Genomic DNA, 12,133 nt, shown 5'->3' with positions numbered 1-12,133 from the left:
TGTCGGGGATAAGCGTCGACCCTAAATGCATGTCGATTATTCCACTGTTGAATCATTGGGGCGAATAATTGCCCCCAATTTTCGTCATGTTTCCCCTTTAATGTTATGCCATGAATGTTTAGGGGTTGTGAAGGAGACTCTGGAACTGGTTGCTGCATCCCGAATTGTCTCAAGACTCTGTCCGGTTGGTGCCACTCAATAACTTGGAAACAAATTAGTGGCACCACCGCGTACCACGCGATACTTCCGACTAAACAAACGGGAGGCAACAATGATATAACGGTTGATGGGTAAGGCTCCCACACAAACTGCATATAACAACATAGTTGTGAACATTGTAGTAAAATAAGACATATAATTTTTTATTTTACAAATACAATAGCATGCTTCTTACCTCATGACGTTTCATAATATCCAACTTGCGACGAAAAACTTTCACATCATCATTGCCGATATGTTGGTTTCCACGTCGCAGCCACCTACAAAGAATAAAATTTAATATACCCTAAAACCATTTATTCTATTGAAATGAAAGACGCTGTTAAAAATGACTCACCTGTGCCCTAGTGGTGTATTTTCTATTTGGGAAGGAGTCCTCTTTGGAGCCAAGGTTGGACATCGTTCCCATGCCCACAATTGTAGTAAGATGCACATACCTCCGATTGATTTAGTTTTATAATCGGTGGCACTGCACATCTCTCTATATAGAAAACCAAGTACGGCAGCTCCCCATGCATATCTGCCACATTCTTCAAAGTCACGTAAAAATTGAAGGTACCTTACCGAAACTCTGTTATTGGTTTTGTCAACGAACAAGACACCTCCAATAAATCTCAGTATCCATGCACGGGCAAACCTTCGTACTTGTTCTTCGTCGTCATCATTATTTATTTGATCAAAATGGTGAGCCAGCCAACTTAATTTAACCACACTACCTTTAATTTCACCTTCTTGTGGTCTGACTCCCAATAATTCCTCACATAAATCAGCCCAATCAAGATTTGTTGGACCGATTAATGGTAAACCATCCACACTTATACCTAACAACACAGAGACGTCTTGTAGAGTGATAGTACACTCTTCGCATCTCATGTGAAACGTATGTGTTTCTGGCCTCCATCTTTCTATTAGAGCACTAATTAGTGAGGCATTTATTTTTAAGTATCCCATTTTGATAATCCACCCGAAACCAGATTGTTGAAGAAAAGGAAAAATTTGCTCTGGAATTTGTTCTTCCCCTTGATACTTGGGGACAGCGCGTCTGATATGTAATTTCCTTTCTTCTTCCCCATTCCAAACATGTTCTGAAACATGCTTAGGTTGCATCCATAATACATCAGTATCGATGGGGCCAGACTTAATGTTGATATGTGATGAAGATGATGATGAAGATGCCATTGCTACTACAAAATAAAATATTATACATGTGAAGAAAACTTTAATTTATTAGTAAACTTTAAATATATAACAATAAATTTGTAAAAAATCAAACTGGCCAATTTTTAATATATTCTATACATAAATTAAAATACATGTGAAGCAATCTTTAATTTATTACTATTTTTTTTCTACAATTAATTAATAAATAATTGAATAAAATATAGACTAACTAATTATTTATTATACAAAAATAATAATAATGTACAATGTATCATATATTTAATCACGTAAATTTTCTATAACAAATGATATTAACCTACAAATTAAAACTAACAAATAATATATATAGCATTCTAACTAAAAATAATTAACTCAAATAATATTAAATTATCAGCTCATTTATTTAAAATACAAAATTATAATACTAAAAAGATAAATTTACGTGTGTCAAGTGTCTAATATTACAATTATTTATTTAAGTGTCAAATATTTAATATTACAAAAACTAAAAATTTCCGTGTGTCTATAATTTACAAATATATACCTAAAGTTAATATTAACTTGTGCCTAATAATAAAAAATCTAATATTACCTGTGTCATCCTAAATATCATGCATGTATATATATTTATTAGGCTAAAGTATCATCCGTCTAAATATATACCTAATACTACAAAAGCTAATATCACATATATAAAATTTAATAATATATACAACAACTAAATATATATATATATACACGTAATATTTTTATACTAACTAAACAAATATATAATATTTTCAATAACCAAATAATAATTTCAGCCAAATATTATTTTCAATTTTAGCCAAATATTATTTTCAACCAAATATATACAATAACTAAATAAAATTTTCAACCAAATATTATTTCTGCAAAATTTTATTTTCAGCCAAATATATACAATAACCAAATAAAATTTTCAGCCAAATATTATTTTCAACCAAATATATACAATAACTAAATAAAATTTTCAACCAAATATTATTTCTGCAAAATTTTATTTTCAGCCAAATATATACAATAACCAAATAAAATTTTCAGCCAAATATTATTTTCAACCAAATATATACAATAACCAAATAATATCTAACAATATATACAATAACTAAATAAAATTTTCATTCTAACTAACCAAATAATATTTTCATACTAACTAACCTAACATTCAAATATCTATTAATACGTAAAAAAAATACCTACGAATACTAACTAATTTAAACTTAGAACTTTTCATAATAATAACTAACCTACTATTTACATACTAACTAACTTAGAATATTTCTTAATTTAAACTTAGAACTTTTGATAATAATAACTAACCTACTATTTACATACTAACTAACTTAGAATATTTCTTAATAAGAACTAACTTAAACTTATAATATATATTAACAGATTTACTTAAAAAATACTTACCAGGAATTTATGTGAAAATAAGAGTAAGGGCACACTTGAAATGGAAGCACAACAACAAGCACCAAAGAAATTTCAACCACGAGCACACGCAAGCACAGTAAGCTCTCACACACAGAAGAAGAAACAAAGAGAAATAGAACACAGCTAAAGAGAAATGTAAGCGTAAACAATGAACTTCAACCAATTTTTTTTATAGCTGAAAACTTACTCAACGTTCAAAATTTTTTAACGTTCATGCAATAGGCTTTTCAGAACATGCAATAGGCTTTTCAGAACCTGCACCTACCTATCTTCTCATCACTGCAAGCCTGAAAGTCACGTCCCGTCAAGGTGTTCCGCAGGAGGCAGTGGCGGGACTGCCACGTTGGCATGTCCCGTCAGGAGGAATGGCGGCATGGCTCCATCTCTCCTCGTCCCGCCAGCCCTATCAGCGGTACAACCTCTCTCTCTCCTACTCAGCCTGTCCCGCCGTTCGTACTGGCGGTTTAGGCTGAGTCCCGCAGTTGCCAATGGCGGGATCCTTGTTCCCGCAGTTGTCAATGGCGGTACAAGCTTTCCCGCCGGCAACAATGGCGGCATCCACGTCCATAACAAACCCCGTCTGTAATAAGTTTGAAAAGAAACCCTCTTTGGTAAAATGTTTCTAAAACAAGCCCTCTGAAGTAAATTTGCCACAATTTATCAAAAAATAAGATCTAAAATATTGGGGAAACTTTTACCGGTGTCATCACCATATGAATTGGGCATATTTATGCTTAATAAAAATTGAATTTCACCCATGAAAACTTTTACAAGTGTCATCACATAATGAATCTATGCCTAATGAAAATGAAAGAAATGACACTTCTCCCAAGGAAGTTTTTATGTGTCATCACCTGATATACTTAATAAAGATTGAACTCCATCCTACATAAACTTTTTTTACAAATGTCATCACGTGATATATTCCTAATAAAAATGAAACTTCAACCAAGAAAACTCTTACATGTGTCATCTTTTCATGAAGAAGTATGTAATAAAAATGAAACTTTTCTCCAAAATAATTTTTACAAGTATTATTTATTTCTTATTTATTATTTTACTTATATAAATTATTGAAGATTTTATTTTAACAAAGTAAGTTTAAATTTTATTTTGAGCATTGATATCATATATAAAATCAAAGTTTTGGGCTAAACATTTTTTAGGAAATAAAGAGATTTGTATTTAACTCATGGGGATGAACAATTTACCAAAAATCACATCAAGACCAAAATATTGGAGAAACTTTTATAGGCATCATCACCTTATGAATTGAGCATATTTATACTTAATAAAAATGAAAATCATGTAGCATCCTTTTTTTAGCGGTTGGATAAAGTGTAACTCAGATGAGTTGCAAAGGGGATTATGGGTCTAACTACTTGTGGGGCTATTTTTAGAGATAGTATGGGTAGCATCTTGGGGTGTTTCTCCTATCACGTAGGCGTATCTTCATTCACTTTGGCTGAACTGGAAGTCGTGTTAGCCATTAAAACGACCTATAAGGGGTGGTGGAAGGTCTAGATTGAATGTGATTCCACTTTTGTTGCTAACACGTTTCATAAACTTTGATTTAGGTCCTTGGAAAGTTCGCAATAGTTGGTTGAATTGATGTGATCGTGTCAACTGTAACACCCTATTTTTCGTAAAATAAATTAAAAAGGATTTCTTATTTAAAAATAAATAGAGTTTTAGAAAAATGATGAGGTTTTTATAATTAAATAAATAAAGAGAAATATATTTATTAATTAAAATAATGGTTTGAAAGAAAATAAAAAAAGATATTTTATTTATTCATTTGATAGGAAATAAAATAGAGTTTTTTTTATAAAACAAATAAATAAATAAATAGAGTAAATAATAAGTTGAGACTATCCTAGATATATATTAGGTTAGTTTTCAGACTCACGATACATCTCTACGCTTTCTGTTCCTCTCAAATTCTTTTTCTCTTCTCCCCTCCCAAAACTCTCACTTTTTCCCGCATACACTCAAACCTGTCTTAGCAAAATGACAATCATAGACTCGTTAACCGTTGGATTGTCAAGAAATTTGAAAAAAAGGTTTAGAACTTATTTCTGCACACATCGACCATTGGGATTTTCAATATAATATCTATTGTGAAAGAAATGCCCCTTGCATTGAGCTTTCTCTTTTCCTACATACACTCAAACCTGTCCCAATAAAAGTACAATCTTGGACTCATTAACCATTGGATCTTCTTGAAATTTGGACACCACCTTCGTAAATGATTTCCTCATAGTCTCACAGTTGGGATTTGCAAAATAATTTTCTTGCAGAAAGAAATTAGTCTCACACGTTGACAGTGAAATGGAGGCTACAATCTCTTCCCCTTCTCTCTAATGCTTGGAAACCCTAACAGAGCCAACTGGAAAAAAGCTTGAGGAATCTTAAGAAACTGTTAAAGATACCACTATCACTGCCGGATTACACACGTAAGCCCGCTTAGAGGTAAAGGATGATTTTATCCCAATTGGAGTTAGAATGAACATGTGAAGGGATCCTTAGAGGATTAAATTGAGGTTTATTTTGGGATGTTTATTGAATTATATTTCTTCCTTTACGATTATACTTACGATATTGTCGTGTTTGACTGACCAATTGATGTCCTGATGCAAATTGGTTGATAAAATTGAGTTCTCTTGTGTTTTTGTGTTTTAGGCCTATGATTTTGATATGATTATATGAAATTATTTGAGGGGTTTTACTCCTCATGTTGTGATAAGCTTTTTTTGTTGTTGTATAAATTGTTTGTATTTTGGACAAAATTTATTAAATTAGCTTGATAAATTGTTATATTGAGATCATGAAAATGTGATTAAAATTGTGAGTAAGAGACAAATTGAACCTGTGATGAATGGTAAGATACATGTGTATTGAGATGTATGTTTTGAGTTGTGAGCTATGAACTGTGCAATCACACAATTGTAAGACCCTTTAAGGGTGACGAGTTTTTGCATGACGAGTTTTGTAATGGGACCCACTGTGGGAACCCAACGAGTTGAATTAGTTTGAGGCGCGATAAGTTAAAATGATTTTGAAAACAATTGAGTAGTTGTGTAAATTGCATACTTCATAGGTAAAGTGTATATGATTCATGAGGTGTGATAACATGTTACTTTGGGATTATACAATTGTGGTTGAGACCGAGTATATGTGATAAATTAAGTATGTATTAACTTGTAATATATGTGTGCATTGAGATGTTGTGTGCATTGAGTTGTGAGCTATGAATCGTACAATTACACGACTATAAGACCCTTTAAGGGTAACGAGTTAATGCGCGACGAGTATTGTGATGGGAACCACTATGGGGACCCGACGAGTTTAATCACAAGCGCGATGAGATAAAATTATTTTGAAAACAATTGAGGAGTTTTGTGTTTTGTGCAATTCATAGATAGAGTCTGTATGCTAAAATGTTTTCTGGATTGGACCTGAATCAGGAGGGAGAGGCCTTGACGGACTCTTTGGAGTCTAGACCTTGGGGGTAAATACGCCTGGTTTGAGTGCTCCTTTAAGCATGTGTCAATCCTAGATGGTTGAAGCATTCTCGCAAAACAACGTGATCTTGACTGATCTCCCTATGATTTTACCTAGTGAGAGTAACCTAACTTACTAGTGTGTGACTTGTCTTATCATGTACTCTTAGGCAACCAACAAGGTTTTTCATTGACATGGTACCATATTGCATGTAAGATTGAGTCTTAGTGCATCTGTTGCATAATGCTTGTGTATTGATCGATATTGATTGATTTAGTGATATTGTGTTTTGATTCTTGAGTACGTGAATGACTTGAAAATGAATGAGACGTGTTGTGTTGTGATGTGATGTTACGCGACAAAGTGGTGGAATGACGTGAGTTATGTTTAAGTAAGTTGTATTTTGTTTATATGATATGTATATCTGCATGTCGTCTTGTTTCTCTCTATTAGTTAGGAATGTGATAACTCACTCCATGTGTGTTATTTGTGTTTAGATCCTATGATGACCTCAAACTTTGTGTTTATGAGAGCAGATGATTAGGTGAATTGTTTTAAGGAACCTTGTATTGAAGGACGTCGAGACCCAATGCTCTGATAGGATGTGACATTGAGGCATGAGTTTTGTTTAATTACATGATGTTTTGAGCCAAAAATGTTTCTGACAAGTTTTATTTGGTAATAGTGAAGTGAACGTGAGCCTTTTTACCCTTTTGAAATGTTTTTATTTAAATTTGTTTTAAAAACTTTTAATTAATTCTGATTTTTTATTTCTTTTATTATTAGTACATATATGTGTGGGGTAGAGGGTGTCACACCAACATGTTGGGTTTTATCATTTGTCATATTTATCGTGAAGGCAATTTTTGCGTTGATAAGCTTGTAAATTATGGTATTCTAAATGTTGGTTTCTTATGGTGGGACACTATCTCAACTCTTGTTAGGGAATGCTTTTTTAGGGACCGCGTTGGTCTCCCTAATTATCGTTTTAGATAGTTTCTTGTTTAGAAGTGTGAGTTTGATATTCTTAGAACTTTCATTTTGGACCTACCTAAACTCCTTAAGTTAACACAAGATTTGAATTGCCTCATTTGTATATTTTACTTTTGGTCATATCACTTGTCAATATAGAACCTCCAACACACCGCTCTCTTACACCAAGAATTGGATGTCTCGAGCTTGAAGTTTATGGAACTGAACATTTGTGGGTGGTCTAATAACAACCTGATAATAGGTAACTTGATAGGTCCATCAACAATCACCAGGTAGGATAGACTTAGGATATCATCTTATAATTTGAGTTGTGTTGAAAGTCGTCTTAATTACGAATGCCCTTGGGCCACCTTAATTTGTGGTCTCATGGGGTGGGTATAATTTTTCATTGACTATAGAGATAAGGCTTAAGTATGCTCATGAAAATTTGATAATTTTCACCTTACAAGTTTGTAACTTGAATAAGGTCATATTCTTATACATATATCACATTCCAAAACGTATTTTTATGTTTATAGATGTTAATATCTAAGAAGTTGTATCACTTATTATAAATCATAGCAAGAAAATATCTCCACTAAGTCTATCAAGAACGTATACACATAGATGATATGCAAAGGACTTTAAAGGTTTTTAAAAGACTCTTTTGTAATGATAAAAAATTGTGGTATTTAATCTAAGATGATTAAATAATATAATTAATTTTGTGATATTCAAACAAGATTATCAAAAGTTTTTGAAAAAGGGTGTCAAAATTTGATGGTACTCAATTAAGACTTTTTACAATGTACAAAAAGTCTTTAGTATTAAAAAATAAATAAATTTTGATGGATTACTTTGTAAGATGAATTTCAAAGAATTTTGTGTGACTTTAGTATGATACATAAATATTACACTTATCCAACAATCACATTCAAATCCTTGAGAATATTTTGTTGTCAAACTTTCTTTCTCACATGACACAATTCTTTCTCTTTTTGTTGACAATGGTACAAACGGTACACGATACTTGATTATCTCTTTTTTCGAATCACACATTTTCAATGCTCAGTCAAAACACATGAAAGCAATCTTCTACTTTATAATAGATAATAATTCTTACCTTTAGTAATTCAAATGGAAGATTCACAATAAAGAAATGACGAAAGGGTAGGTGTAACACTTATACCTTTAAATGTTATTCAAAAATTTTATGAGAATATATATATAAAAAAATCTCCAAGTTTGTAAGGAATAATATCCAGATGATATGCAAAACTTATGAACTGCATTCTACCAAAAAAAAAAATCTCCAGATATAGATTGAAGAGTCAGTCTTAGGATTTTGGTTTATAGCATTTTACAATGCCAAACATGTTTTTATAGATGTGACATTTGTATTGATTATTTTTTATTTAGGCATGTGAGTACTTGGGTTATTCTATATGTTATCATCCTTGGATTGATGTCATAAGTGATAGGGGATGATAAGATCACCAAGTTTTTATGAACTCAAGACATAGTATAATTGATTACATAATTTTTGTAATCAATTGCAACATGTTACAACCTTGGCTAAAGCTTTGATTTTGTTAAAACAAAGTTATTCCCATCGAGATAATCAATTGCAAGGTTTCAGTAATTGTCATACCCTAATTTCGTCTGGGGACTATCGTTCCTTGATCTTTTGATCCTTGCTAGTCAGCTTACAGTGTTGAATGCCAGTTACAATGCAAAACAGAGGATCATTCAGTGTTTTGATCAAGAATGCGAAAAATACCAAAAAAGAGGGGCAAAAGGGATTTTCCTTGGTTTTCCTAGACCCTAGCTCACCCAGGCCAACCTCTAGCTCGCTTGGGCCACCAAATAACTTCATGATGAAGAAACCAACTCGCTTGGGCGAGCTCATTGCTTCAAAACTAAGTTTCAACTCGCCTGGGCGAGCTGCCTTTGCCCCAAGTGCCCATTTTCCTATAAATAGGCATGCTAGGGAGGCTGAGGGGAGGTTCCAAGGTTCAGAAGGTGAGGGAATTGAGAGAAGAGAGAAAGAAGAAGAGAAAACGAGGCTGAGGCGCTATCGAATCGCGACCGCGATCATTCCCTACATCGTTCCTTGTTCAATGTTCTTCGTGCGACCGTCAGTTAGTTTTGTTTTTAAGATTTGAATGTGATCTATGTACCCTTAGGGGTCCTTCTTGTTATTATGTGCACATCCATCTTCTCCATCTATCATCGGTGATCTCGTTTTTCTTTTTAAAGTTCAATCTTAACGAATCACGAATGTTGTAAAGTTGTCTTTAAAGAGATTGAAAGTTAATAAACAAAACCAAGATAAAACCAACTCATAACTAATTTCTTTTTATCAAATATCACTTAAGATCATTTCAAGGTCCAACGCCTTAACGATTCTCTCCGCTTTTTAAATTTAAAAGATCGTTTCAAGGTCTAACGCCTTAACGATTCTCTCCACTTTTCAAAATTTAAAAGATCGTTTCAAGGTCCAACGTCTTAACAATTTTCTCTGCTTTTCAAATTTAAAACATCGTTTCAAGGTCCAACGCCTTAAACGACATTTTGTTCGCAATTAAAATAAATCTTTCAAAAACATAAAATCAATTTAACACACAAACATTTGGACTTAAACAACTGTGTAAGTCTGAATTCCTCATTGCACCTAAGGATACGTAGGAGCAGGGGCAACACCCTTATTGACCCCAAAAAAAATAAAAATATAAAAAGGGAAAAGAAAATAATTTTGAAGTCACGTTACACACACTCGATTAAAGGCTGTCGTCCCTTGTGACAGACGCGTAGGGTGCTAATACCTTCCCCATACGTAAACAACTCCCGAATCCTCATTTCCAAAACCCGCATACCTCTTTTTGGTTTTTTTAATGTTTTCCTCGAATAAACATTGGTGGCGACTCCCACGCGTTTTCCTCATGAGAAGACACTTCTTTGGATTTTCACCCGCACTCCCGTCGTAGGGTAGGTTGTGACATATAGCGACTCATTACCTGTAGAATTCACCCTAATTCTGGTGTCGTATGCTAACTTACTCCCATATCTACTCAATAATGCAATGGTAGCCATAATCCCAACAAAGATTCCTCAACCTCCATTTTCCAGAGGATACAACTCGAATGTAACATGTGCTTATCATGCAGGAGGTCCGAGGCATTCTATTGAGCAGTGTATGACCCTAAAACATAAGGTGCAAAGTTTAATTGATGTAGGCTGGCTAAAATTTGAGAAGGACAATTGCTTGTAAATTCTGACATTGTCAAGCGACACTATGCGTGGGACAATTTGAAGGTTGTTGTTAGATGTTTCCAATGACTCATTAGGATTTTCAAGTTTATGCCATTACTATAAACAACAGTCACAATGTTAATAATATGGATACATTTGATGTCCTTGTCTCTCATTCTCTCACAATTACATCTTTGCTTATTTAACTTTCAATAGAATGTGAATGTAAGCCATTGGTTTGTTTGCTCAAGTGACCTGTGCTCCTGAGTTGATTTCCAAGTCTGTTCAATCAGAAATTTCACGTTATATACGTTTGGTGGGGGTGTCGTAAATGACAAGTAAAGTAAAAAAGAAGGAAAAAGTGTTTGATTGATTGTGTTTCAAATCAAAATAAGAAGTACAAACATTCATGTGACCTCATTCTTAAAAAGTTTTCTTTTTGAGAGAAAAGTGAGTTGTCAAGAATAAGAGTCATTCGGCTTAATCTATCAATTGAAAATCCTTTAAATATTTTTCATCCTTGAAAATTCATTTTCGAGAACCTACACAGTTTCTTTGATTTTTCCTTGCTACAAGGTCATGACAAAAGACAACAATAGATACCTCAGAGCCCTACACTAGGGCAATGAGAGGCACCATGCATGAGCCTTAAACAAACCTAGGGGCAGATGAGAAGTTTTCACCTGGTAGGTTGAAAACCTGAAAGGGCGGCCTAAGCAAAAGTTAGGGTTAATAAAAAATAATAAGAAGAAGAAAAAATCAGGAGCGTGTTTATCAGGGGTTTGGTCCCAAAATCCAAACTACAAATGTATCTAGTTAAGATTTGAAATGACACATGGCCGCGTTTCAACATCCCAAACACTAATTTATCCCTTGCTACCCCCTCTGAGCCAAAGCATATTTGTTTTCTAAACACAACACAAAAAAAAAACAGAAACAAAATAGGAACCCTGAGTAAGAACCACCGCTAAACCAGCGGGAAGAGTAATGCAAACAACACATGCATGAGGTTGGGCAGCAATGAAAGGAAAAACAAAATAAAATCTGCCAAAGGCGAGTGAAGAAAAAGAGAGACAAAAGATCTCCCAATTTTTCAAGGAAGGCACAAAAGTGCAATAAGGATTAATGTATAAGACAAAAGGAGTAAAGCCCGACCCAAGAGTTGAAAGGAACCAAAGTACAGGCAAGACTCTCAAGGTTCCTACTCAATATAACTCTCAAACACTCTTTGAGCCTCTCTAATCCTTTCTTTCATAGCCCTCTTACCCCTGACCATGTTACAAGCCTAATAAAGCCCATGTGGATCAATGAATGACTAATTTTGCTTTTAAGTTGGGATTCTGGAATGAAACCCGCACACGCTTGTGATTGTTGAAAAAAAATATATATTAAAAAAAAGAATCCTCAAGGTTTCAGACTTGCACATTTGAGAAGAAAACTCATTCGACCAGGAGCTCGTGGAAGATGCCCAAAGAAAATTATAGGGTATATTTGATGTTAGTCGCTCATGCAGACTCCTTAGGATTCCTTTTGAATCCAAGGGTGGCCTTTGTTGTATAAATTCTTT

This window comes from Glycine soja, chromosome 8, assembly GCF_004193775.1.
Source record: "Glycine soja cultivar W05 chromosome 8, ASM419377v2, whole genome shotgun sequence".
Taxonomy (NCBI): domain Eukaryota; kingdom Viridiplantae; phylum Streptophyta; class Magnoliopsida; order Fabales; family Fabaceae; genus Glycine; species Glycine soja.
Note: the sequence above shows the minus strand (reverse complement) of the source record.